The sequence below is a fragment of the Triturus cristatus genome, chromosome 7, assembly GCF_964204655.1.
Source record: "Triturus cristatus chromosome 7, aTriCri1.1, whole genome shotgun sequence".
Classification (NCBI taxonomy): domain Eukaryota; kingdom Metazoa; phylum Chordata; class Amphibia; order Caudata; family Salamandridae; genus Triturus; species Triturus cristatus.
This window is the reverse complement of record NC_140590.1, coordinates 890,451,761-890,465,143: the sequence shown is the minus strand read 5'-3', so window position 1 is coordinate 890,465,143 and position 13,383 is coordinate 890,451,761.

Below are 13,383 nucleotides of genomic sequence, written 5' to 3'. Positions count from 1 at the left end.
TACTCTTTGGCATCATTTTCCCCCAAAATATCTCTGTAATTTTGGGGACAATCGAATTTCCTAAGACCCCATTCCCTATTGTTTTATTTTGAGTCATCCAAGGACATTAGAGCGTTTTACATGACCACCGGATTAAATTATTGGTTTCTTTATGCACAGGAAGATTAAGCTATTTGTCCAGAATCACAAGACGTTGAGCCAAAGACGGACTCGAACCAGGTCCCCCAGGACCGCTGTCGGCAGCTCTGGTCGTTAAACCACATCTTTTATGTGTACCAAAATGTTTGAGAACCAACCAGACGCCACTGTATTTCGCTATGCCTAAATTCTGAAAAACGTCGAGGTGAGTTAAGAACAGTTTCCTTTAAATGTGTCTGCCGCTGGATGTGCAGCTTGGCTAAAACTGTATTTTTTGCTTACAATAGTAATGACTGTGAAACTGTAGCAACATTATTCTCCTGTTCTCAGAGTGAGAAAACAGCGTGTGAATTACCTTTCAAGAAAAATAAGCAGCATTTACCCTGGAGCGGAATAAGCCACGGCAGACACATCAGAACCTGACTACGTGCCTAACACTTAACTCTCGTTGATAGGAACACACAGCATCCTGCAGCTCGTCTTTGGCAACCACTCAGCAAATTCAGCTCCGAGAAAACCCAGGACACCGACACAGGAGAGCATGAATGTGCCGCTGGCAGAGGGCGGCGCTCATCAGAATGGAATCACGGTTTGCTGCTATAAAAATGGGAAATGCGGCTTCCAATGAAGCCCCGCTGGAGACGGAGGGGCCTCGAGGCCGCTGCGCTGGCGCAGTATCTGCGCGTGCAATGGGTGTTGCTATGGGCGTTCCATCGCAACGCCCATGGCTTTTTGATGCTGCCCCAGATACAAGGATGTTTAAATCTGACGCAACACCAAACACTAATGTCATGCAAAAGCAGGCGTTAGAATGGTGCTTTACAAAATGCCATTAATGATTGTTTATGTGCCGGATGGTGTCCTTTCCTGCATATAAACTATCATTAAATAATGGTGAAAAAGTAAATCACCTTTATTGATTGTTTATGTGCAGGAAGGGATACCTTCTTGCACATAATCAATCATTCCCAGCAATCCAGGCACCCATGAACTATGGCGCAAGTGTGTCTGCGTTGGTGCTAGGCATTTTTAGTGTCAGTGCAAAGGAAAACTCATGGGTGAGCCGTATTGTTGTAAATACAGCGCATACCTGAGTTTTGGAAATGGTGTAGCGTGGCGCTTTAAAATTTGCCGTAGCCCCACAGTCCATAATTTCCTAGACACTGGGCCTGTGTGTTCTCCGAAAATGCAAATGATTCAGTGAAATGTGTGAATGTCCCTGGCATCTTTTCTGACTGTCCTGGATGCTGATGGAAAAAGATGGCACCATATTACCAGCTCACCAACTCCCCTAACAGACAGTTGTCACTTTGTGACATCGGCTCAGGTCTTTCAACAGATTTCAAGCCATGTGTATACATTACCAATGCAAATGTTCACAGAGTAAACATCATGCCAGCCAGCAGAGCGCATAAAAACCCATTTTGGAATTATCAATGTATGAAAATAACAGAAATGCAGGGGAGTGAGTTATTTTCTGAGAAACGGTTTGGATTTGTTTTTAAAGAGATGATTAGCTGCATTCCTTTGATTTAGTTATCCTTACAGCTTACAATTCTGCTAGCGCAGAAATCTCCCAAACATTTCTAAAGGAAGATGCAACCTTAAAACTTACTTAAGGAACATAGAAGTTCTGCGCCGTTTTCAAATGGAACTTTACACTTCAAAAGACATTAATAATCACATTTGATGTTCAGTCAATAAGGAGAGAGTAGGTGATGTTTTTAAAGTTTATTCTCTCATTTAGTAGATTAGTTGGTATTTTGTTCTTTATTGAAATTGGTGGCAAATCGGCTACAGAAATAATAAGAAATAGATTGGTTAAAAAAAACATAGAAAAAAACCAGCATGTTCCATTCAGAGTAGCATCCTTATGCTGAATAAAAGGACCTAATCTATCCTAACAAGAGTTCTTTCTGGAAAAGAGCAAGTAGATTTTGGAGCAGATTCAGATAACTAAGAGGAAGAACGAACTCCCCATAAAGGGTTGTCCTGAGACCCAACCGAGTTGTCCTGGCAATTGCAGTAGCAACTGTCTAAAACAGAGAGAAGGATGGAATCACCGCAGTAGCTATAATCAGCATATAATAAAAAATATGATCACAAAATGTAAGGAAAACAAAGAAATCACCATAAGCAGTAGTTTATGGCAAGTCGGGCTAGCACAGCAAAGTGCCAAGTGGCAGGGTAGGAATGCGTGGATAGTCTTGAGTATTATTATTGGAAACCTATTGTAATAGACTATTATGTGGATTTGTATTTTAATGGAATGCACAAGCACTTTACAATATGTTTATATATGTGACCCCTTTAGTCTAAATGTATTGCAATTTTAATATGGATATATTACGTGTTTTTTTTAAACAATTGTATGTAATCTTTTTAAATCTGTGTATACTTTTATGATTCTATTTATGAATCGAAATAAAGTTTATTATTGATTGATTCTATTGAGTCTTGAGTCTCTCTAGCTAGGAGGACATACTATATAGAAAGCAGCGAAACATGTTGCAAAAACAGGCCAATGTCATCATCATCGTCCAATGGAGAGAGGTCTTCCAATGTTCTCTCGCCTTCACCCTCGATTCCCACGGTGAACGTCCACGCCATCATGAAGACATTTAGAAATGGCTACAACGTATTGCAAAAGTTACATCTATGAAGGTTCTTATGAAAACCTTCTACAAGCCTACTCTGTTACTGGTCTGGTTTCTCAACGTATAACAATGGGCTGCTCTATGAAATGAAGCATTCAATTTCTGGTTTATTATGCAGATATCGCAAAGAAAACAATCTAAGTACAGTGAAGTCATATGGCGTGAGGGAAGAAGGAATACATTTTCCAAGATACAGCATAATTCACAAAAGTCAAGTTCTAGAGTTCGATTATAACATTAAATCACCATTTTCTTAAAGAGCTAGAGCAGAATAAATGAATATTGCGTCCTAGCAGATGGAGAAAGATAGAAATGGAACCCTTCTGCAGAAATAAACAGCAATTGTCACATTTGCACATTAAATAAAGGCACATCTCTCTAATGTTTAACTTATTATGCATTTTCAGGTTTAGCATTTAGCATGTTTCTCTATTATTATGTGGTAAAATGTGTGTAAAAAGTTTCAGCTTTATCACTTTTTATGTGCAACTGCCATTGCACAGCATAAATGAATGAATGAATGAACAGTCAACATCAAACTCTAGTGTGTTTATTGATCAGATGTTTTAGTTAATGGTATGGATAACTTAACAATGTCAAAGGTAAGACAGGATCCCTGCTAATCAGGATACTAGATATGTGTGATGCAAATTTAAGGCCTGTCCCCGTCCTCAGGCGGAAGCCGGGAGCTGGAGGTACTCGCACTTTGTTTTTAAAATTGAAATTCTGTAATTCTTCCATGTGGTGTCACTTTTCAGTGTTTTTAAAAACCACTCACCCCTTTTAACAATACCCGCTTGCAGCGCACAGCTGATTTGAATAGCTGCCGCGCCTTTCCTCGCTCGCACTCAGCGGCCGCCATCAGTCCAGGCGTGCGCGCTGACTCCGCCCCCTTAGAGGCCACGCCCCTCTGTTCTTGACTACTTAACCCACTGATTCCTAGCGGCAGACAGACAAATCCTGTCCCAGTCCTGAGGCGGAAGCCGGGAGCTGGAGGTACTCGCACTTTGTTTTTAAAATTGAAATTCTGTAATTCTTCCGTGTGGTGTCACTTTTCTGTGTTTTTAAAAACCACTCACCCCTTTTAACAATACCCGCTTGCAGCGCACAGCTGATTTGAATAGCTGCCGCGCCTTTCCTCGCTCGCACTCAGCGGCCGCCATCAGTCCAGGCGTGCGCGCTGACTCCGCCCCCTTTGAGGCCACGCCCCCCTTCCTAGCTAGATATGTGCATACATAGGACGCGCAGCGGACGAGCGCAGCGGGAGCGCCGTTTGCGCGCCGAAGGCACGCCTAAGGCAAGCCCGTCTGCGCCCGTCCGCGCCAAGACCGCGACAGGCGCAGGAAACTCTGCCCTAATCACCGCACCTATCAGGTACCTCCCTAACGATCTCCACCTTCTACGAGGTAACCTGGACTGCTCTTGCAAACTTGACCTATCAAAGGTATCCGGCTCGGCTTGCTGCATCCAATGCCGCTGGTCACTCCCCATCGCTCCAGCCCAGTCATCCCCCCCCCTCCCCGGCACCAAGGACCCCCAGCCACCCTTCAAAGGTGGTTTGATAAACGCTCGGTCTATGTGTAAACATAGCCAAGATATTCACGACCTCATCATAGACTCCGACCTGGACTGTCTCCTGATTACAGAAACCTGGCTCACTGAAGACAGCAACCCAGATATAGCCACTGCACTCCCCCATGGTTATTCCTTTCATAGACAAGATAGACCGAAAGGAAGGGGCGGAGGCGTTGCAATTATTCTGAAAAATACCTTCAACTGTCATATGTTCAGTTTAGACCCCCTAACTGACACAGAAGGTATGGGCTTCTCCATCAAACTCAGCCAATCCTTTTCCTTCTCAGGTGGTCTGATTTATCGCCCACCCGGTAATGCTTCCAAATTTCTTCACTCCCTCAGCGACTCTCTGGGACACTTCCTACTTCGTTATCCACATTTCACTCTTCTAGGAGACTTTAATCTGCACCTCGAGTCTTCATCTGACTCACAAACTAATAACCTTCTACAGACACTTGAAATCTTCCACCTTCAACAAAGTGTCACTTCTCCCACCCATTTATTAGGACACACTCTCGATGGTGTCTGCACTAATCTCCCTTCTCTCACTACCCTGCCCCCTCTCCCCCAGATATGGACAGATCATAGCCTGATCCCATTCCACATCACAAATAGCCACCCTCAAACTATCAATAAAACAAATCCTCACTGTGACAACTCTGTCAACTGGAAAACTGTCCAGGAAAACTTCACTCTCAATCCCATCCTTCATTCCCAGTTCCCCGCTCTATCGGGTAACATAGAAAGGGATGCTGACCTCTTCCACAACTGGATTACACAAGAAATTAAAAACCGGAATCCCACTAATCGACCGGGCAGAACTCATAAGAAAACAAAAAACAACGCCCCCTGGTTCACCCCTGACTTAGCTACCGCTCACCTACTATGCAGGAAAGCGGAGCGCAAATGGCGCCGAACTTACGACAATGACGACCATCTTGCCTATATCCAACAGAGGAAAAATTACCACTCTAACATTAAATCGGCCAAGAGAATCTTCTACGTAAAAGCCATCAAGGAAGCTAGTCAGAAACAAAAAACCCTGTTCTCTATAGTAAAATCTTTTACTCAGCCCAAGGCCCTCCAACCCGAAATCCCCCCATCCCAAGATCTATGTGACAAGATTTCAGAATACTTCAACGAAAAAATCGCTTCTATCCAAAGAAATTTGCCCCCTCCGCAAACCCCTCAAGGGCCTCCTAGTCCAGACCTTCTTGATTCCTCAGTTGGCAGTCTCAAAAATTTCACACCGGTCACCCTGGCCCAAACAAGAGAAGCCATCCTATCTTGCAAATCCGGCTCCCCTTCTGACCCGTGCCCCCCCAAGATTCTCCACCAAATCATAGATGTGGTGAACCCTACCATCAATGACATAGTCAACTTGTCACTCAGCTCCGGATCTGTCCCTCGCATATGGAAAAAGGGTGTTGTCAAACCACTCATGAAGAAGACTAACAAATCCCCAGTGGACTTGACCAATCTCCGCCCAATCACCCTTCTCCCTGCCTTGGGAAAAATCACTGAACAGTTAGTTTATAAAGAACTCAAAATCTACCTGGAAACCCATAATATACTTCACCCTCAACAATCTGGTTTCCGCCCTAAACACTCAACTGAAACAGCTCTGATCGAACTGACTGACACAATTAAAACGCTGCAAGATCAGAGAAAGAAAGCCATTCTGATACTTCTCGACCTCACGGCAGCGTTCAACACCATATCACACTCTATCTTGATCAACAGACTGATGGCTATAGGGATCTCAGACACAGCCCTATCATGGATAGGATCATTCCTCAGCGATAGGTCCCAAACCGTTGCCCTTGGTCCTTTTCAATCTAAGGAGAAAAAGGTCTCCTCTGGAGTACCCCAAGGGTCCATCCTGAGTCCCCTCCTTTTTAATATTTACCTCATTCCCCTCATTACCTTGATTGAATCTTTCGGCATACCCGTCACCTCGTATGCCGATGATACTCAGTTGATCGTACCCCTTGAGGACAACTCAAATAAAGCTGGGCTTAATCTTAAAAACTGCTTAACTGCGGTCTTCCAGTGGATGGACACTAACCACCTCCGATGCAACTCTGGTAAAACAGAGATCCTCCCCATCGGAAAGAACACCTCCTTCTGCCCAGCCCTCTGGTGGCCGGATAACTCTGTTGCCCCTCCTCAAACTGTCACAACAGCTAGAAACCTTGGTGTAGTATTTGACGCAGATCTATCATTCGACCAACACGCCAGGACGGTTGCCGGCAGATGCTTCGGTATAATTATATCTTTCAGAAAGTTCTTCGACTTTCTCCCTCTTGAGGCCAGGAAAACTGTAACAGTAGCCCTCGTAATCTCGCGCATTGACTACTGTAACGGCCTCCTGGCTGGGACCAATAAATCCACTCTGACCAAACTCCAAAGCGTCCTCCATACTGCTGCCCGCCTGGTCCTAAAATTACCCCGCAAATCCTCAATCTCTGCAGCCCTAAAAACACTGCATTGGCTACCCCTTCATAAAAGAATACTTTTCAAAATTCTTACTGTTGCCTTTCGGGCTTTTAACAACACTGGTCCTAAATACTTAACCAGACGCTTTCCACACTACAACCCGAGTCGCTCCCTTCGTTCTGCCCATGACAATCTCATGTCCTCCGCCAGGTACAACTTGAAGTCAAAAGGTGGAAAAACTTTAAGCTCCCTGGCCATCAAAGCTTGGAACAGCATGCCTAAACACCTGAGACAACAGACCTTAGAGAAGCCTTTCAGAAAACTTCTCAAAACTTGGATCTTTAACCTCCCCGACGACTGGCCTAAAGCCGCCATCTAGCCTCCCTCGCACCTACCTTTGACCGGGCATCCAGGTTTTTCAGCGCCATGATGCTCCCTCCGGAGCGAACGTTGCGCTTTATAAATACCCCCTCAAATATCAAATATCAAATATCAAAAGGCCTGATTATGATCTTGGGGGATGGGTTACATCGTGACAAAGGTGATGGATATCCTGTTTTTCCTGAAATATAAATCCAATAGGATATAATGGGATTTATATTTTGGTGGATGGGATATCCATTACCATTGCGATGGAGTAACTCATCCACCAAGTTTGTAATCAGTCCCTTAGTCTCCCAAGTGTGCTTGATTCTCTGAGTAGCTTGAAAGAGCACTGCAGGCTTACCTTACAGGAGTTGAAGTGTGATGTCATCAGGGTACAGAATATCCAAATTATCACATTTGCTATAAAGATTTAAATGTCCAGTCAGGGTTGTGAGTTTGTAAAGACATAACAATTTTCTAATATCTCAAAACATATAAATACCTGTGTAGTAAAAAAGATTAAATAGTAGGAAAGTTGAATAATTAAATAAGTGATATAGTAAATACGGTAGGAAATCAGGGCAACAGGCTGAACACACAGTTGACACTCTCTAAATGATATAACATGTAGGAATTCTCCTGAAAAAGCACAACTGAAATACGAACCAGTTTCTGTGAAAACATGTAGCTGTTTCAACACAATCATATATTTGGATATATATATATACCTGCATAATGCTACCCAACCATGAACATCAACCTATAAATCGGGTATGATCAAAACTAGTTGAACAGTTAATGCACTAGTGAATGTAGTGATCAGAAACTGGTAAAATTACTTTATCACAGTTTCAAATTGAACTACAGTGACACAGTATCTCTATTAAGTGAAAACAGAGTGTCTCAGTGTTCTGGTGTTTTCGATTTGCTTGTCTTCCTGTTTAGGGCTAGTAGATGTTGATCCCTTGAAATGTAGATATATTGTGGACTGGAGGTCCCATTAACTTTGGCTCAGGGGCCCCAAACTCAGGGGTGAGCCCTCGTCTTGATGAGCATGACAGACTGCTGTCTGACCCTGAAAACAAAGGGTGAGTGAGCCCAAATGTTCGAAATTCAGGTTTCTGGTTAGTAGAGTATACAGTCTGTCCAAGCAAGACAATTCTAGTTAGGGTAAGTCAGATACACAACATAAATTAACCTGAGCTCGACCTTTGGTAGCTTGGCACAGAGCAGTAAGGATTAACTTTAGATGCAATGTGTAAAGAATTTGTGCAACACTTAAATTACAGTAACAGTGAAAACACCACAAAAGTCTCCACAGCAGTTTACAAAAACAGAGAATATTTATCTGAGTAAAACAAGACTAAAACAACAAACATCCAATAAGTAGAAGTCGAGATATGAATTTTCAAAGATTAAATCCCAAAACAGTGCTTAGAAGTCAATAGCACTAAACAGTTACTTGAGGTTACACTAGACCGGGGTACATGCAAAGTTCAAGGCTGACTGCGATGGAGTGATGGCTGGCTACAGAACCCACGCAGGGCACACTGAAAAAGTACCATATACAGAGTAAGTGCCGGCTGTTAGACTTGACCTCTTTAGTGTGGTTTCTTTTGACTTATTTCCTCTACCTCCTGTATTTTTGATGTTGTGCTGGATTTCGTTTTTGATGGCTTAGATGCTTTGGGCACTTTGCCACTGCTGATCAGTGTCAAAGTGCAAGTGTTCCCTTTGTAAATTGTGTTTACAATTGGTTCTCCCTGATTGGCCTATTTGATATACTGGTAAGCTCCTAGTAAAGTGCACTGAGTGTGCCAGGGCCGGTAAATCAAATGCTACTAGTTGGCCTGCAGCACTGATTGTGCCACCCACATGAGTAGCCCTGAAAAGGTATCTCAAACATGCCATGTCGACTTGGCAAGTGCACTCACCTGCCAGGCCCTAACCTTCCCTTTTCTTACATGTAAGGCATCCCTATTGTAGTCCCAAGGTACCCCCCTGGGAAGGATGCAGTGTATGTGAAAGGTAGGACATATACTGGTGTGTGTGACATGTCCTGACAAAATACTGACAAATTTCGTTTTTCACGATTGAAAGGCTATCTGTCTCTTGGATAGAATGGGAAATACTTGGTAACATCTTACAAGTATAACTTACCATTGGGACAAATGGGACGAAAAAAAGTTTAGGCTCTCTGAACTCAGAATTTAATAACACATATTTTAATAAAGGGGAAGAGCTGAAGAGTTGTGAGGAGGAGTACTGCCCCTTTGAAGTGTCCTATGTGGGGTTGGCCTGCAGTTAATGCTGCTGCCAAGGAAAGGACAAAGACTGTAACTTTGCTTTGAACCTGCTTGAAGAAGATCTCCAAGGGCCTGTGTGTGCTGGCCTCCTGTTCTGAACTCTCATGGACACCAAGACTTCACCCCCAGCTCCCCTGAACTCTGCTGCTGAGAGATCTGACCTGCCAGGAGGTGCATGTTCCAGTTCTGGGTCGCTGGAGGTTGTTGCTGCTGTTTGGGAGCTGGTAGAAAAGAAGAAACCGACACATAACTCTTATTGCGGCTGTTTTTCACGACGCAGCACCACCTTGCAAGAAGAATTTCCACGCATCGGTGCGCTGCTGCCAAAACTGACGCAGCGCCTGTCGAGGATGCAGGAAGCGACGCATCGAGGGATCGCGACTGAAGAAAAACAGGCAGCACTGCTCGCGCAGCCGCATCTATCACTGACGCATCCCAAGTTCACACTCATCGTACCTGTGCGGCAAGTTTTCCTGACGCATCACCCGCGGATCAGAATCATCTTGGAGTTAATGTATTAATTCCCCCTACAGACCAGATTCGACACATCACTTCTCCTGCATGCAGCAGAACTGTGGCATCATCTCTTTGTTTTCGACTCTTCCCATCTCTGCAGCTGTGTGGCCTTGTGAATTTTGATGCATCTACAGGTACTTTGTTGAGAAATGGTGCATCCATAGTTTTCTATGGACCAAGTTGTTTGAAACCTTTCTAAAGTCATATTTGTATTACATGTATGATGGATTTTTGTGGTTTTGGTCTTCTTGAGTTTAGATAAAGATACTTTATTTTTCTAAACTGGTGTGGTGTCCATGTGTGGTGCTATCACTGTATTACTGTGTGTTTTGAGTACAAATACTTTACACATTGCCTTTGGGCTAAGTTTGTCTGCTCATGCCAAGCTACCCAGGTGGTGAGCAGGGGTTATCTAAAGTGTGTATCTTCCTTACCCTGACTAGAAGCAAGGATCCCTATTTGGACAAAGGTACCTATCTCTGCCAACTAGAAACCCCATTTCTAACACTGGCCTTGAGGACTCCCTGCGTCAGTTCCGATTTACACAGTCAGGTCGATGCATCGGAGTCAAACCTTGCAGTTGACCTTGAAGGGACGGTGCTGCGTCAGAGTTGAGCCTCGCAGCTACGTCTTTGGCTTGGCACTGCATCATCATCGAATGTTGGTTCCGAGCAGTGCAAGGGGGTCACTGCTTTGATGTTTGCAGAAAACAGCTGCAGAACCCACTTCTGAGGACCAGGGCTGGAGGGGCACTACTGGCAAAGGTAGGACTCACAGATGGCAGAGTTCAGCAGCACCAACAGAGTTGCAAGAAGTTGTTTATGATCCTGAGACTTCAGAGCACAGGAGGCAAGCCAATAAGCCCTTGGAGAAACCTGGGTTCAAGGATGTAGAGAGCAGGCCAGTCCCTCTGACTCCCAGGCACAAAGATGCAGGCAGCAGGCTAGCACAGCAGAGCAGGTAGCAAAGTGGCAGTCCAGCCTAAAGCACAGCAGCTGCTTTCCCAGGCATAATGTTCTTGGTTCAGGCAAAGTTCTGATTTGGTGGTTTCAGGAGCCAAGTACTCATACCCAAATGTGCCTTTGAAGTGGGGGAGACAACAGAGAGGCATTTGAAGAGAACAAAGTCTGCAGCTCTTTCTGTGGGGAGGCGCACAACCCTATTCAGGTGCAAGGGTCAGCTCTTCCCTCCCAATCTACCTCAGGAAGGCCAATCACCCTGATAATGGGGCATCAGGATGCAAATGTCACACCCAAAGTGAAATTTTCACTCAGACTTACAATTTAAAATCCGACTCCACCATAAGATGTGATTTTAAATTGTTTGTCCAGAGACATCAAACTACACATCTTCATCTATTCCCAATTAGAAAGTACACTTGAAAGATATTTTAAGGCAAACCCGATGTAAACCTATGTGAGAGATAGGCCTTGCAGATCCTGGGATTGGTTTTGGGGTTTCACCCCCTCATCAGCCAATCTAGCTTGAATCTGGTGGTGTGGCGAGCACAGGATCCACGTCTAGGCATACTCTTGCCACCTGTGGTGACAAATGCAAATAGAACAGTGATGTACGGAATGATGAACCAATAAAACATTCACCCCCAGTCACACTTCTGGGTTAAATCCATCTATTTATTGCAGTACCTTTTGGAGATAAAAAGTTGTGTATACCCAAAGATCTAGTGCCCAATTATGTGGTGGAGGATGACATTGATGATTGTTTTTCTATGATGGCTCTGGTTCCCTTTGAATAGGGGGAGGGCAGTCTCAGGTTTTCTGAAAGCTGCTTTGAGCCCTGCCATGTCTTGAGATCTTCTGTTATGGAATGACCTGAAGCATACTGAAGCATACTGCCTGGAGGGAGGTAGAGTGCAGATCTCACTTGAAGATGTTGGGATTGCCTGTGTGGGTCTGCAAGACCACACGAGCCATGTCTATCCAGAAAGGCAGTCAAAGGAGTTTGGAGCCTGGAACAATGACCCAGACAGCTACCAAGGAGGGGGAAAGGGGCATGAGAAACCAGTTCCTTAAGTTCCCATGGTGGAGGTTAATGGGGCCCTGAGGAGGTGGCCCCCGAGCCAAACGGGTAGGACATTGCAGCCCTAGGTGACCCTTGCCAGCTGGCAGGTTGAGGGTGGGCCCACCAGGGAGGAGTTCTGCCAAGCGCAGAAAGAGTATCCCACTGTTGAGTGTCTAAGATGCTAGGCCTCAGTCCACGCAGCAGGTGAATCCTCTCAAGAGCACCTAATCTACTGAGAGAACAATCTAATTTATAAGGAGCCTAAGGGTCCAGATGCTGGGACACTGGGACAGCCTGTGTGCTGGTGATCCGCCAGTGCTACCAGTCCTTCCTACAGAGTTTGGTACATGATTTCCCCCTGGCAGGACACTTTGGGCAAGACAAGACTTCACCAGGCTTTTTTCCCACTTTTATTGGCCTCAAATGAAGACAGCCTCAGATACATTCTGAAGGACCTGTCCCACCTGCCAAGCTGGTGGGAAATCAGAGAAAAAGCACAAAGCTCTCCTGATACCACTTCCCCATCATTGGCACCCGCTTTGTAAATGTGGGCCTCAACGTCATTGGCCCTTTGGACCCCAAGACAGCCCTAGGCAACAAGTTTGTCCTGGTCTTGGTGGACCATGTCATCCGTTACCCAGACCCCATCCCTTTGAGAAAAGTGACTGCTCCCGGGGTGGCAAGAATGCTGATGGAGATCTTTACCTGAGTTGAGTTCCCCAGGGAAGCAGTGTCATTTAGAGGCACTAATTTAATGTCAGCGTACATGAAGTCCACGTGGTGTAAATTAGAAGTTCGCCACAACCTATCACCCCCAAACCAATGGTCTGGTTGAAAGATTCAACAAGTCCTTAAAGGGCATGATTGTGGGCCTGCCTGAGCCCATGAGGCATAGGTGGGACGTCCTCTTGCCATGCCTTCTCTTTGCCTACATGGAGTTGCCACAGAAAGGAGTATGGGTGGGAACAAGCTCCCAAGAAGCCTACCCCACTCAGGATGTGGTCAGCTACATGCTGGCCCTCCGGAACCTGATGCACCACTTCTAGAAGTAGGCTAAAAGTAACCTAGAGGCCAGCCAGGACGTGATGATTCTCCTTTATGACAAGAAGGCCACACTGGTAGAGTTTCAGCCTGGCCAAAATGTATGGGTCACGGAACCAGTAGAGACCAGAGCTCTCCAGTACCACTGGTCTATATGAGATCAAGAACGCCCATAATGTCAACTCCGGAGAAAGTTGCCATGTGAAGAACAAACTTGACAGATTTTCAGACAGCGTAAGAGCCAGCATCAAGGAGGAAGTCTCCAAGATGTTAGCCTTAGGTGTGACAGAGCACTCTAACAGTTCCTGGTCCAGCCCTGTGGT